Below are 15590 nucleotides of genomic sequence, written 5' to 3' on the forward strand. Positions count from 1 at the left end.
TCAGTCTCCATTGCCCACTAGTCCCCTTGTATCAGTCTCCCTTGCCCACTAGTCCCTGTGTCCCCGTGTGCCAGTCTCCCTTGTCCACTAGTCCCCGTGTGCCCTTTGTGTCAGTCTCCCTTGCCCACTTGTCCCCGTGTGCCCCTTGTGTCAGTCTCCCTTGTCCCCTTGTGTCAGTCTCCCTTGCCCACTAGTCCCCTTGTAACCTTCTCCCCTGCCTCCTAGCCCCCATGTGTCCCCTTGTGCCTGTCTTCCTTGCCCCCTTGTGCCCTCTCCCCTGCCCCCTCGTCACCATTTGCTCGTGTCTTTCTCACTGCCCCTGTATGGAGGGGCTGCATTATACTACGAGGGGGGCTGCATTGTATTCTATGGGGGTTACATTGAATTTTATGGCGGGGGGGGGCCATATTTGGAAGTTCGCATCGGGGCCCATAACTTTGTAGTTATGCCACTGCCTAACAAACTATGATTTTTCAACAGGCCTCAGTCTGACAGAACAGACTGTATATTTTTGTTTTTTTGGGGTGAATTATTGGGAAAAAAAACTGTAACTAGGTATATAGTAAAGAAGCTGCAGCAGCAGACAGTTATGGAGCTTTGGGAAGGATGCAGTGGGAGCAATGGACGCACATACTGTGCCTGCAGGCCTTGCACTGATGTGGATATGCTGTGCCCTGCCTACCTTGCGCTGCAATAGGGAATCGGGAATTAGCCCTAAAAAGGACTTTTGGTTTCTCAGGAGTTGTGGATGTAAGAGTTGCAGACCTATACTAACTATAAAAACCACGATTCTGACCCTATCTCGGCAGCAGCTCTCCCTACTCTCGCTGAATCAGGAACAGAATGTGGCGAGCAGGGCGGCTCCAGGTCTCTTATACTCTGGATGATGCTGTGTGGCCCAGCCAATCACTGCACGACCACAACAAAGATGGCTGCAGCGTTTCATAGCCTGGCAGACAATACCTGCACGGTGATTGGGTCTCTAAAGTCCGCCAAAAACGCTGGGTGGAGACACCAGTTACCACCGAATAATCCCAGAAATGCTCGGTGCTCACCGAGTACACCGAGCATAGTGATACTCGGGCGAGTAACGAGCAGTGGCGAGCACGTTCGCTCATCACTAGTGGTGACGTGTTTTTAATATACTTTCCCTCTGATTGTTTTACTCCAAGTTTTAGCTTACAAATACTGAGGTAAAAATACTGACCAAATAACGTGTGAACGAGGTCTAAAGTAGAAAAAATGTGGTGCTGTGTATACGATTCGCTTTATTGCAATTAGTGCAATTTCTCTCGGGATCAAGTGTTTCCAATTGTATATGGAAGAAGAGTGTGAGGTGCTGCCGGAGGAGGCGACTAAAAAGGAGAAAAGCTGTGCTTTATGTGCAATATACCGTAATCATTATTTGTTATAACTAACCACAGTTAGATGCTATGCCCGGGCTCTTCAGCTAGTATATATATATATATATATATATATATATATATATATATATATATATATATATATTAGAGTGACAGTCAAAAAATGTTTGTGCAAATTTTTAAGTCTCACCCCTGGGAATAATTCCCTTTGGTGTGATTGTGAAATACACAAAATTTCGTAACATTGCAACATTGTTTACTGGTGGCTCAATCATCACAAAACTAACAATCATGTGTAATAAATGTCTTGCAGCACTTTTTTTTTAGCGAAACACGTTTTATTTCGTTCAGGATAGTCATGGCAATGCTTCTACACACACACTGGAGAATAAACTGTTTCTGGTCTTCTCGAGTGCTCAGTGACAAATTGAATGTAATCATGAGTGCAATGAAGCGTTCAGTAGCATCATTCACGATTTTCAATCTGACAACTTTTGAGGATACATCAATGTAACTTGCTTTAGTGTGCCACAGACAAGAATCTTGATGAAGAAAATCTTGGTTTATTTCCAGTGCAACAAACTGTTTATGTTGGATGACATGAGGTTCTTGTGTGACACAAGGGCTTCGGCAAGCTGCATGCGAGTAAGTCTACGTTCACATTAGCGTTCGGCGCCGCAGCGTCGCCGCATGCGTCATGCGCCCCTATATTTAACATGGGGGCGCATGGACATGCGTTGTGCTGCGTTTTGCAACGCATGCGTTTTTTTGGCCGCAAGCGTTGGGCGCAGCAAACACAGCAAGTTGCATTTTTTTTGCGTCCAACTTTCGGCCAAAAAGGACGCATGCGTCGCAAAACGCAGCGTTTTAGCGTGCGTTTTGTTGCGTTTTTTTTGCGTTGTGCGTTGCGTCGCCGACGCTGCGGCGCACAGCGCAAATGTGAACGTAGCCTAAAACAGACATCGTTGCCTTCCTTCTGCAGAGCCAGTACCATCTCAGCCTTTCTGTGGTTGGAACCTTAGTATAAAAAAAGCCAGACCCCCCCATAATCTCACTGAGATACCAAAGGTGTCAGTTGAAAATTTTTATTGATGCATCTGCAACAGGCTTGTTGATTCCTTTGTATGCTACAAGTTCTTGCAGTAATGTTAAGTCATTTTCCGGCTATATGGCTGAGATCTGACAGAGTTATCAATTAGTGATGAGCGAATTTGCTCAGATAACGTCTAATCCAAGCATGTTCGGGTCTTATCCGAGCATCTGGAAGTGCTCATATATTATGTTTCCGTCCCTCTGGAGCATGATTTGCAGCTGTTAGGCAGCTTGAACACATGTGGGGATTGCCTGTTAGGGAATCCCAACATGTGTTGAGGCTGTCTAACAGCACTTCCAGATGCTTGGAGCATGCTCGGATAAGACGCTATCCGAACATATTCGCTCATCACTATTACCAAGCCTTCATATATAAAGGTACATCTCACAAAACTAAAATATTATCAAAAAGTTAATTTATTTCAGTTCTTCAATACAAAAAGTGAAACTCCTATATATACTTTTGGGTTTTCATTGGCTGTAAACCATAATCATCAACATTAACAGAAATAAACACTTGAAATACATCACTCTGTTTGTAATGACTCTAATATGAGTTTCACTTTTTGTATTGAATAACGGATATAAATTAACTTTTTAATGATACTATAATTTTGTCAGAAGCACCTGTACTTCCGTATGTGCGGATTACATGCATTGTTACCTGCGGATTTTCCACATCTAATGCAAGTCTATGGACAAAATCTGCATAGAAAATTCAGCAGAAGAGAAATTGACATGTTGTCGATTTGAAACACGCAGGGCAGGTTAGTTTATTAAGCGTACGGGTAGGTGCACAAGATCAGTAATTGCTGTGGGTTGGACACTAAGGGTATGTGCACACGTTGCAGATTTACCTGCGGATTTTTCTGCACTGAATCTGCATCTCTTGGCAGATAGATAGATAGATGGAGTGAGCTAGATAGATAGATAGATGACAGATAGAGCTATAAATAGATTTATACATAGATCAATAGATATTATCTATCTATAGATCTATCTGTCATCTTTCTATCTATCTCATTCCTTCTATCTATCTATTCTATCTATCATCTATCTATCTCTCATTCCTTCTATCTATCTATCTATCTATCTATCTATCTCATTCCTTCTATCAATTGATAGATAGATAGGTAGAAGGAATGGGATAGATAGATAGATAGATAGATAGATAGATAGATAGATAGATAGATAGATAGATAGATAGATAGATAGAAGGAATGAGATAGATGATAGATAGATGACAGATAGATCTACAGATAGATAGATCTATACATAGATCGATAGATATAATCTATCTATAGATCTGTCATCTATCTAGCTCATTCCTTCTGTCTATCTATCTCATTCCTTCTATCTATCTATCTATCTATCATCTATCTCTCATTCCTTCTATTATATCTATCATCTATCTATCTATCTGTCTGTCTGTCTATCTATCTAATTCCTTCATATCGATTCATATAGATGTATCTATGGATAGATGTAGATAGATATATGGAAAGTTTAAAGGAGAGTAATGACGGCAGCACTCACCAGTCTTCGCACACAGGTTCCTTTATTATGAAAACATTCTTCACGGCTCGGGGGGGTGTATTCACATAGAACGTGGTAGCCGAACGACGGCCGTTTTGCGCCCTCCCGGCGCTTCAAAGGGTTCAATGGGTGGACGGATGTGAAGCCTGAAGTAACGAGCGCAATCAGCGCTCCTCCCCCACGCCAACACCCGTCCTCCCACGGTACAAAACTTGTTTAAACACATGTTAAAAACAATTAAAAACAATACCCCTGATTAAACACATCCTCACTATTATGTACAGTTGGAGAAATTCAAGTTATAACATCTTAATATAACACAACCGGCTTACCCAGTCTGCTATCGTCTCACACCTTATCCGGATAGCTCCGGTCCTCAGATGATCTTATATCCTCCTGTCATTCTCCATATACACCAGCAGGGTGCAGCGTGCTGGAGACATTATTCTCCAAGCTCTCTCTTTTTTTCTTTTTTCTATTACAGGCTCACAGATGATTATTTATACAGCCACATATCCTAAGTCACATTTTTATATATACATAGGGAACTCTATCCACCACAGCTTAAGCCAATATACCAGTCATAAAAATATCGACATATCCACTTTGTCATTTAGTCCTGCGGGGCCTGTGGCCCCTGTCCGCATGATCCATGCTGCTTCACATCTCAATAGATCATTATGATGATCACCCCCTCTTTTGGACATCTTAACCTGTTCTATGCCCGCAAACGTCATTACCTCTGCACTCCCTCCATGTACTTCACGTATGTGATTAATGAGTCTGGGTACTCCCTTCCCTGTAGTGACAGATTTACAATGTTCTCTGAACCGTACATATAAACACCTAATTGTTTTACCGAGGTAATATCGTCCGCATGGACACCATACTACGTAAACTACATATTTTGTTTGGCACGTGATGAATTGCATTACCTTGTGTTCAACCGGTCCGATGTTTAGGATCCTGTCCGTCATGTGTTGCCTACAATATGCACAGTGCCCACACCGATAATTCCCCTTCGGGGTGCCACCCCCCAACCAACTGTTAGTCCTATCATCTACAATCCGATTTTGTACCAATATGTCCCTTACTCTGGTGCTCCTTCTATTAGATATAAGGGGACCTCTAGCCACCACTTCGGCCAGCTCTCTATCCCTATCCAGCAGGTGCCAATTCTTCCTTATTGCAGACCTGATTGGTTGGTCCATAGGGCCATATTGGAAGCAAAACGTGAATCTTTTAGCAGCAGGATCCTGTGTCTCATTTTTGTCCTTACTACGCATTTTCCTCCGTGCGTCCTGCCAAACATGGTCGGGGTAACCTCTATATTTTAATCTCTGTTCTAGGTCCGAAGCCTGCGCTTCAAACCCCTCTCGTGTGCTATTGGCCCTGCTAGTCCGCACTAATTGACCATATGGTAATGATCGTTTGATATGACCTGGGTGATAGCTGTTAAAGTGCATCAGTGCATTAGTAGATACCGGTTTCCGATATAGGGAGGTGTGGATCTCCTCATCTATTATGTCAACTGACACATCTAAGAATTCTAAATGTAATCCTCCAAAATTTGACGTGAATGACATACCCATGGTGTTATCATTTAGATAGGTAATGAAATGTTCAAAAACATCCTGCGGCCCATCCCATACGATAAACATATCATCGACGTACCGTAAGTACATCCTGATATGTTTAAGGTAGGGATTCTGGTTGGAGTACATGTGCACCTCCTCAAAATAACCCAAAAATAAATTGGCGAAAGTACATGCTGCCGGAGTCCCCATTGCCGTACCAACTGTCTGCAGGTACCAGAGGTCCAGAAATGTAAACGCGTTGTGCGTGAGAATAAATTTGAGGCCATCACAGATAAAATCTACGGTACTGCGCTCCATACATAAGGTATCCAAAATACAACGTATTGATCTTACTCCCTGTTCTTGCGGGATCCGTGTATAAAGATTAACAACGTCCACCGACGCCAACCTAAATGTCGGCTGCCAAGTAAATTGGCGGACATGCTGTAAAAAGGCGCTCGAATCTTTAATGTATGACGGTATGTGTTTCAATAATGGACGTAACAACCAATCTATGTATTTTGACAGGGGTTCTGTGAGGGATCCTACCCCCGACACTATTGGTCGACCCGGTGGTTCCGTGATGGCCTTATGAATTTTAGGGACATGGTACCAGTGCGGCTTCCTGGGGAACTCCGGCAGCAACTTTTCCGCCTTGCTCATAGGTAAGACATTAGTCTCTACTGCTTGTCTGAGCAGCGTCCTCAATTCACTTTTGAACTTATTGGTGGGGTCCCCCGGCAACCTTCTGTAGGTGTTCTCATCAGTCAATTGTCTATGGGCCTCCATGACATACATGTCCTTTGGTATTAACACTGTTTTGCCCCCCTTGTCAGCAGGTCGGACTACAGTGTGTTTCCACCCCCTTATTTCTTTTAAAGCCCTGTTTTCCTCTGCTGTTAAATTCGCTGGTGCCTTGGGATAAATTAGAGATTCTGCGTCCTTAATGACCTGAGTCTCAAATAAATCGATGGCATTCCCGGGGGACACTGGGGGCATGTACCTGGATGCGACCCCCCCCTGTGAACGGTGTAACCGATGTTGTTAAATGCCTAGGAGCACCATGTATGTCTTCTTAGACTCAGCAGTAGTTCAGCCTCACCATGGGTGTCTGCCAATGCATGTAGTCCTGCCCCTGCCATGAAACCCAAAGGTCCTATTTGGCAGGGTCGTTCGCCCTCTGATGGATTTTGGGCTAATGGGCTACTACGAAAATGTTTATATAAATGTATTTTGCGTATGGATTTAAATAGGCCAATTTTGAACTCTGCCAAATCGAACTCTTTAGGAATGCAATAATTCAGGCCCTTAGCAAGCAAGGAAAGGTGAGCATTATTTAATGTGTGATCAGTCAAATTAACTACGTGTTGCTCGTGGAGTCCCCTTATCGTCTCTGCCTCCACGACACATATTTTCTCTTGCGTTCGTGCTGTGGGTTGGACAATAAGGGTATGTGCACACGTTGCAGATTTACCTGCGGATTTTTCTGCACTGAATCTGCATCTCTTGGCAGATAGATAGATAGATGGAGTGAGCTAGATAGATAGATAGATGACAGATAGATCTATAAATAGTACACAAAAGAGAAAAAACGTGCGGCTCTCACCCTTAATGTGCTGTGAATTTCGTGTACTTTATTTGGAAAGTTGCATACAATACATCCGTCAGGACATCAAGTCATACGAGAGGGTGCGGTAATGGAGAAAGGACTACGGCCGTTTCGCACAACGTGTGCTTCAACGGGTCCAGGTGACTGATTACTATACGTCATTTCCTTTTAAAGGGTTCTAACATACATATACACATATATACAAAAAGACAAAAGAAACTTTAGTGACAAGTGAATTAAAAATCCAAGTAATCATATCAAAAACAGAATGCAATTCTTATTCTCAGTATATCGCAATTTATTAAATTAATACCTAGAAACTTTTTAATCTTATATTCATTATAGAAATACCGCCATGTCTAGTCTGTCATTCAAGCCTATTTGCCCTTGCGCATTTGAATCTAAGATCCATCTGGCTTCTTTTTGTAGTAATAACTTATTACGATCTCCCCCTCGTGGTGGATTACTTACTATTTCGAGACCAGCGAATTTAAGCAGATCAGGATTAGCGTTATGCTTCTCTTTCATATGCTGGATCAATCTTATGCAGCCTTTCCCCGTTAATATGGAATTGTAATGTTCCTTGAATCTTACTATCAAAGGTCTAATCGTTTTACCGATATAAAAATATCGGCAAGGACAGAATAAAGCATAAACTACAAATTTGGTCTTACAAAAAATATAATCATGAACATTGAACGTGATAGGTCCTACTTGTATTGGATTACGGGTTATATGGAGATGACAAAATTTACAATTCCCACATTTATAATTTCCCATTAAGGGATTAGTTGTCAACCAGTTACTTCTTGGTACTGAGATCCTATTATGTACTAATAGATCTGACAAATTATGCGTACGCTTATATGCAAATTTTGGAGCTTTAGAATGCACATTCACTAGATCTCTATCAGTTTGAAGCACATGCCAATTTTTTCGTATTGATGAATGTATGATATCATCCATATTACTGTGCTTAAAACAGAAAGAAAATATTTCTGTTACGGTACTTCATTTTCTTGTTCAGAAGGAACTTTCTTTTTCCTATATAGAAAATCTTTTTGTGAAAATTTGCTAATACGTTTTTCTGCATCTCTTAGTACATGAAGGGGGTAACCTCTGTTTAAAAAACGGAATCTGACCATCTGGCTATAAGGCAGTCCTCTTTTTGTATGCCCTGGATGAGCACTCTCATAGTGTAATAAATTATTAGTTGCGGTTTGTTTTTTAAAAACCTTTGTTATTAATTCTCCATTGGAAATTTCAATCTTTATGTCCAAAAATTCTAAATTATCCGCTCCATAACATGAAGTAAACGACATATTCTCAGTACTCACCAGATTTATATACTCTACAAAATCATTAAACTCATTTTCACTACCATCCCAAATCATCATGATGTCATCCACAAATCTGGTATAGAAACGTATGTGTTTCAGAAAAGGGTTATTAATATTTTGAATATATGTCTCCTCAAACTTAGCCAAAAAAAGATTTGCATAAGTACATGAGATGGGCGTACCCATTGCAGTTCCCATCAATTGTTTATACCATCTATCCATAAATTTAAAGGAATTGTGAGAAAGAACAAAATCCAGACTTTCCACAATAAAAGAGATAATATCGGAATCCAAACGCTCCTCTTGGAGAATTTTTTGGACTGCTTCTATCCCTTTTTCTTTAGGAATACGGGTATATAAATTCACTACGTCAATTGAGGTTAAAGAAAACGTATATTGCCAGTCAATCTCTTTCAAAGCTAAAATTAGATCTCCCGAATCTCTAATATATGAAGGAATGGTGTGTAATAGGGGTTTTAATAACCAATCTATATATTGAGATAACCATTTTGTGACTGAATTAATCCCAGAAACTATAGGACGTCCGGGCGGTTCTTTTAAACATTTGTGCACTTTAGGTATGGAATACCAATATGGGAATTGGGGGTACTCAGGTAATAGATTTTCGGCACGCTTTTTCGGTAGTACTCCTTTTTCTACATATTTTTTAAGCAATGATCTTAATTTTGTTTTATACTGTTGAGTAGGGTTGTTAGGTAGAGGGATATACGTCTTTTGATCACTGAGTTGCGCAAGGGCTTCCTTAATATAATATTCTTTATCTAGGACAACGATATTTCCTCCTTTGTCCGCCCTTCTAATTAATATATCGTCCCACTTTTTCAACTCTTTTAGTGCATAAGATTCTTTGCTAGTTAAATTCTTACAAGGTGTTTGATAGTAAATAGCCTCTACATCCTTAATAACCATATCTTGAAATAAATCGATGACGTTCCCTGGTGCGATAGGAGGCATAAAACTAGAAGGATTACCTCCTCTAAATGGTTTTATTACAGTACTACAACCAATCTCCTTTTTAACTGTTTGTAATATAGAAGGGTCCGTGATACTAGCTAACAACATAGCATCCTCTATATTAGAGGCATTCTGAGATGAATAAGTCATGAAACCCAAAGAGCCTATACCCGTATCTAAATTTGGAGAAGAAGTGTCAAACGTTGTCAGAACATTCAAGTTATTGGGGATATATTTTTTGTCCTTATAAAAATGCTTTTGGAGATGGAGTTTCCTTACACTCTTAAAAAGATCGATTTTAAAACTCGTTAAATCGAATGTCTCTGGTATGCAATAGTTCAAACCTTTAGACAGGAGGGAGATATGATCTGCAGTCAGCGTTCTTTTTGATAAGTTCAATATTTGAAGTTCCTTATTATCATTATTTTCTTCTCTCACTTCCTCCAGGAAACTTGCTTGCGTTTTCTCCCAGGAGTTACGCTTTCTTCTCCCTCGTCTGATTTTCCTTCTAAAGGGTTTGAAGAATCTGTTCTTCTCTGGTTTCTTTGATTAATATCACCTGCATCTTCTCCAGCACTCGATTCTGAGTCTGTAACCCAGCCATCTTGTCTTTTTTTCTTTTGATTCTTATTCCCTTTATAATTACGATGCCTATTAGGGAAAGGTATAGATTGCTTCCTATATTTATTCCACGTAAAAATCTGTCCGTTATCAAAATCATTTTTATCTCTAAGAAATTTTTCTTTCTTTTGTTGCTTAATTTCTGTTTGCAGTAAAGTTAATTTTCTCTCCAATTTGTTTAAAAAATTTTTATTTTGAATTTCCGTTAAACGAGAGGATAGTTCCGTTTTTGATTTTTCAAAATCTTCACATAGTAGAGAGTATTCTTTTTCATTTTGGGCAGTCACTAGGAGCAAGAGGCTACGGGAGCATTATAAGTGAATTCTCTCCCATTCTTTTTGAAAAGAGACATCTTGTTGGAACTGGGATATTTCTTTAAACACTCGCAGACCTCTTGGAACTCTTTCACAGTCTATATAAGATTTTAGTGACTTAATAGTCCAAAATAAACGCATTTCTTTTTCTGCAAGTATATGAATTTTAGTTTCCAGGGTTTTAGTACTGATTATTTGTAACTCATCTTTGAGATTGCAATCTGCAAAAAACTTCACCGCACCCTCTCGACCTGCTAATACACCTGGTTTATCCAATTCTGTATTACCGGTCGAGTCCATATTTTCATCTATGTTGAAATAGTAAATCAGCGGTCTTATTAGAATTCAGGTATTTATTATCCAAGATACCTCTTTCGATCCTTACACTCTAATTTCTGTGCTCTGTCCCATAGTTCAGATGATACCAATAAAAAGAGAAATGGAAAAGGACGGCACTAGGCAGAGTATATTCAAATGGAAAATTTTTTTACAATGAAGACCAGGGTTCTCTTTGATAAGCCGATGTTCTATACAGATTGCATGAAAATAGCAGGGTATATGGTGCTCAGGACTTCAAAAACTGCAGCCAAAATATTACAGAAAAGAGAAAAAACGTGCGGCACTCACCCTTAATGTGCTGTGAATTTCGTGTACTTTATTTGGAAAGTTGCATACAATACATCCGTCAGGACATCAGGTCATACGAGAGGGTGCGGTAATGGAGAAAGGACTACGGCCGTTTCGCACAACGTGTGCTTCAACGGGTCCAGGTGACTGATTACTATACATCATTTCCTTTTAAAGGGTTCTAACGTACATATACACATATATACAAAAAGACAAAAGAAACTTTAGTGACAAGTGAATTAAAAATCCAAGTAATCATATCAAAAACAGAATGCAATTCTTATTCTCAGTATATCGCAATTTATTAAATTAATTCCTAGAAACTTTTTAATCTTATATTCATTATAGAAATACCGCCATGTCTAGTCTGTCATTCAAGCCTATTGGCCCTTGCGCATTTGAATCTAAGATCCATCTGGCTTCTTTTTGTAGTAATAACTTATTACGATCTCCCCCTCGTGGTGGATTACTTACTATTTCGAGACCAGCGAATTTAAGCAGATCAGGATTAGCATTATGCTTCTCTTTCATATGCTGGATCAATCTTATGCAGCCTTTCCCCGTTAATATGGAATTGTAATGTTCCTTGAATCCTACTATCAAAGGTCTAATCGTTTTACCAATATAAAAATATCGGCAAGGACAGAATAAAGCATAAACTACAAATTTGGTCTTACAAAAAATATATATTCATGAACATTCAACGTGATAGGTCCTACTTGTATTGGATTACGGGTTATATGGAGATGACAAAATTTACAATTCCCACATTTATAATTTCCCATTAAGGGATTAGTTGTCAACCAGTTAATTCTTGGTACTGAGATCCTATTATGTACTAATAGATCTGACAAATTATGCGTACGCTTATATGCAAATTTTGGAGCTTTAGAATGCACATTCGCTAGATCTCTATCAGTTTGAAGCACATGCCAATTTTTTCCTATTGATGAATGTATGATATCATCCATATTACTGTGCTTTCAAGATATGGTTATTAAGGATGTAGAGGCTATTTACTATCAAACACCTTGTAAGAATTTAACTAGCAAAGAATCTTATGCACTAAAAGAGTTGAAAAAGTGGGACGATATATTAATTAGAAGGGCGGACAAAGGAGGAAATATCGTTGTCCTAGATAAAGAATATTATATTAAGGAAGCCTAAGAAGAAGGAGGCATGTATAAGGTGGGGATCACCATTACAAAAGTCATATAAATGTAATAAATTTTATTAGAAAATCTAGGCACACAACACTACAAAAAACTTTAAAAACACATAAAACAACCATAGAAATGGTAAGTACAAAGACCCATAATAGGGTCAAAAACCCTGGTTCGAACCACCCCTGTATATAATATTAAACCTCAATGTGATGCACTGAACATATAAATGACATGCAGTCCTGAAAGATATATTGAAATTAGCAAACCTATATTTGCACCTAGATAAAGGGCATATCCATTCAAGTGTGCTCAAACAACAATATGGCTAGAGCAGAAGTGGTGCGTAAGGCAGGTATAGATGTAAGCACCCTATATGAGGCAACAATCCTAAATATAGATATAGCAGCATAAGCAAGCCTATACTTACACCTAGGCTAAGAACATGTCCGTTCAGATATGCCCATACAACAAATGGCCAAAGCAAGGATGATGCATTAGGCAGATAAAGATGCCTGAGCCCTATATAGAGCAACGGGCATCAAAGAAATGCTGTGGGGCAAGCAAAGGGGGTGGAGAGCCAGGGCACAAAACGCCCAACGCGTGTCGCCAGTAAATCTGGCTTCCTCAGGGGCAATGGATGTAGTGTAGGAGCCGATATTATAAATACCTGTTGATTAAACCAGACCGGGGGCAGCTGGTGCCAGATAGTTAGCACATGCGGCATACTACTGTCGAGCCGGAGAAACCGGAAGTGATGTAAAACGCCGGCGTCTGCGCAGTATTGCAGAACATCAAAAAAAGAAGAAAGAAACATCACTTCTTTCTGAGTGCGAGCTATCCGAGAGAGCGCATGCGCCAGGCAGCCAGAGTAAATGCCGGCATCGGCGCAGTGGAGCAAAGCCACAAAGGGGAAAAAGTATTTTAAATGCGGACAGCAGGCAAGTGCGCAGGCGCCAATCGGCGCCTGCGCACCTACATATACAAGGTCCGCAAAGAGTCTCTCGGCCGAGAGAAGAAGGATACAATGGGAAGAACTCCCCACTAAGTGCCCAAAACAAAAGGGGGGGGGGGGGGGGGAAAGGAAAGAGGCAAGGGTATACAGTTAGCTTATATCTAACCCTAATTAAATGGCATTATATAGATAGTAGCTTAATACCATGATAATTTGTTTTATTGTAAGAACACTAAAAAGTTACTAAATTAACATCCTAAATCTGGAGGACAGATATTGAAAAAAAGGAGGCACAAGTAATAATAAGGATATAACAATACCTGTGAATAGTGGAGGACACACATACATAAATATATCCAAAAAAATGGAGATATACAGGCATATGTACATAAATATGCAAATAAAGATGAACGTCCCAAGCATTACAGCTGTTTATAGTATCCCGAGAATAAAAGTTCCTCATTAAGTCCATGTGGAGCAAGGCTTTGAAGGTCATGGATCCATCTTGATTCACATCGTAACAATTTCTTCACTCTATCCCCGCCCCTAATATTCAATGGGACCATCTCCAGTCCCATAACCTTAAAGCCTCTGGTACGGCCATGATGAGTGTCCAGAAAATGAGTTGCTACTGATGAAACATTTTTGCCTTTTTCTCGATCCTTTTGGGCTGTGGAAATGTTGGATAAGTGCTGTTGGACCCTTCTTCTTAATTCTTGGGTCGTTTGGCCCACATAGATCTTAGGACACTCACATATTAAGGCATAAATCAAAGAACGGCTTTTGCAGTTGAAGAAAGATCTCTTAGGTTTGATCTGAAAAGGAAAAACAGATAGTGACAGGCCATCCTGAGCCACAGTGTATTGACACACATTGCAGCCTCCACAGGGGTAGGTACCATATGTCCTTGTGCCCCTATTCAGTCTAGTAGTAGGACGGACGAAGTGGCTATGACATAACAAGTCCTTTAAATTGCTAGCCCTCCTGGCTATAAGTCTAGGAGTTTCTGCAATGTGGGGCTTTAGCTTGGGTTCGCTTAATAGGATCCCCCAATTGTGATTAAGGACTCTGTAAATGTCACCCCACTGGTTGTTAAATGTGGTAACAATCCCCAGGGGTCTGGAAGAGTCCCGTGTTTGTCTTTGGAGGAGTCCAGTCCGTTCACTAATTTTTGCTCTCTCATATGCCGAGGAAATAATAGATTTTGGGTAGCCTCGATGTCTAAAACGGTCAGTCAATTTCCGGGCCTCTGAGTCAAAAGTAGCCTTTATACTGCAGTTTCTCCTTAAACGGAGAAATTGGCCAGTTGGTATGCCATTTTTTAAATGCCTAGGGTGGAAGCTGGAATAGTGCAGTAGGCTATTGGTCGCTGTTGGTTTGCGATAGAGAGTAGTGGTGATATACGAACCATCCAAGGTCAGCGTCAGGTCCAGGAACTCCACCGATGTCCGTGATAGATGTGAAGTAAGCCGGATATTGAAGGAGTTGTTGTTTAAATCTGTGAGGAAGAGATGATAGTCTTCCTCCGTGCCTGTCCAAAAAATTATGACATCATCAATGAACCGAAGCCATTTCTGGCAAAATTTCTTATAAGCTCCGTGTTCAAAGACCACCAACTCCTCCCACCACCCTAGAAATAAGTTTGCATAGGATGGTGCGCACCGTGCCCCCATGGCAGTGCCTTTGATTTGTCTATAAAAGGTTCCATCAAAGACAAAGTAGTTTTTGTCTAGGACAAAGAATAACAGATCTAAGATGAATTGATCGTGTCCTCTATCCCCCGTGCTACTGTGTTCTAGAAAGAATGAGACAGCCCTTAGACCTAGATCATGGTCGATGCTAGTATACAGGGACTCGACATCTAATGTGATTAGAAGAGTGCCAGATGGTAAGACTAGATCCTGAATTAACTGGATCAAATGAGACGAGTCCCTGATAAAAGATTTCAATGACATCGCCATGGGCTGTAAAAAGAAGTCCAGATACACACACGGTTTCTCAAAAAGACCACTTATGCCAGAAACAATTGGCCTACCTGGGGGGTTTTCCAACGATTTATGGACCTTAGGTAGTAAGTAAAAGGTCGGTACCACAGGATAGTCCGTTGTCAGGAAAGTCACTTCCTTTTTATTCAGGGTACCATGTTGTAATGCTAGTTCAAATAGACGATCAAGTTTCCTCTTAAAGACATCAGTAGGATCTTCAGGTAGACGTCTGTAGCATGTGAGATCCCCCAATTGTCGTTCCACCTCCTGCAAATAAAGGTTTAATCAACAGGTATTTATAATATCGGCTCCTACACTACATCCATTGCCCCTGAGGAAGCCAGATTTACTGGCGACACGCGTTGGGCGTTTTGTGCCCTGGCTCTCCACCCCCTTTGCTTGCCCCACAGCATTTCTTTGATGCCCGTTGCT

The 15590-nt window shown here is 40.5% G+C and overlaps 1 protein-coding gene and 1 long non-coding RNA gene across 2 annotated transcripts in view; one reads left to right on the top strand and one right to left on the bottom strand.

Moving 5' to 3' along the window:
- LOC143815974 (uncharacterized) overlaps positions 1 to 4156 on the bottom strand; it is a 241873-nt gene extending 237717 nt beyond the window's left edge. The window contains exon 1 of the long non-coding RNA XR_013223857.1: positions 3993 to 4156. This is a non-coding gene — a long non-coding RNA (uncharacterized LOC143815974). The remainder of the gene's footprint in view (positions 1 to 3992) is intronic.
- Positions 4157 to 6097: 1941 nt separating this feature from the next.
- Positions 6098 to 15590, top strand: part of ADPRS (ADP-ribosylserine hydrolase) — a 120091-nt gene continuing 110598 nt past the window's right edge. Inside the window, exon 1 of the mRNA XM_077295827.1 lies at positions 6098 to 6234. The gene's annotated coding sequence lies outside the window, so the exon portion shown is untranslated. The remainder of the gene's footprint in view (positions 6235 to 15590) is intronic.

Source organism: Ranitomeya variabilis, chromosome 3 (genome assembly GCF_051348905.1).
Source record: "Ranitomeya variabilis isolate aRanVar5 chromosome 3, aRanVar5.hap1, whole genome shotgun sequence".
Lineage (NCBI taxonomy): Eukaryota > Metazoa > Chordata > Amphibia > Anura > Dendrobatidae > Ranitomeya > Ranitomeya variabilis.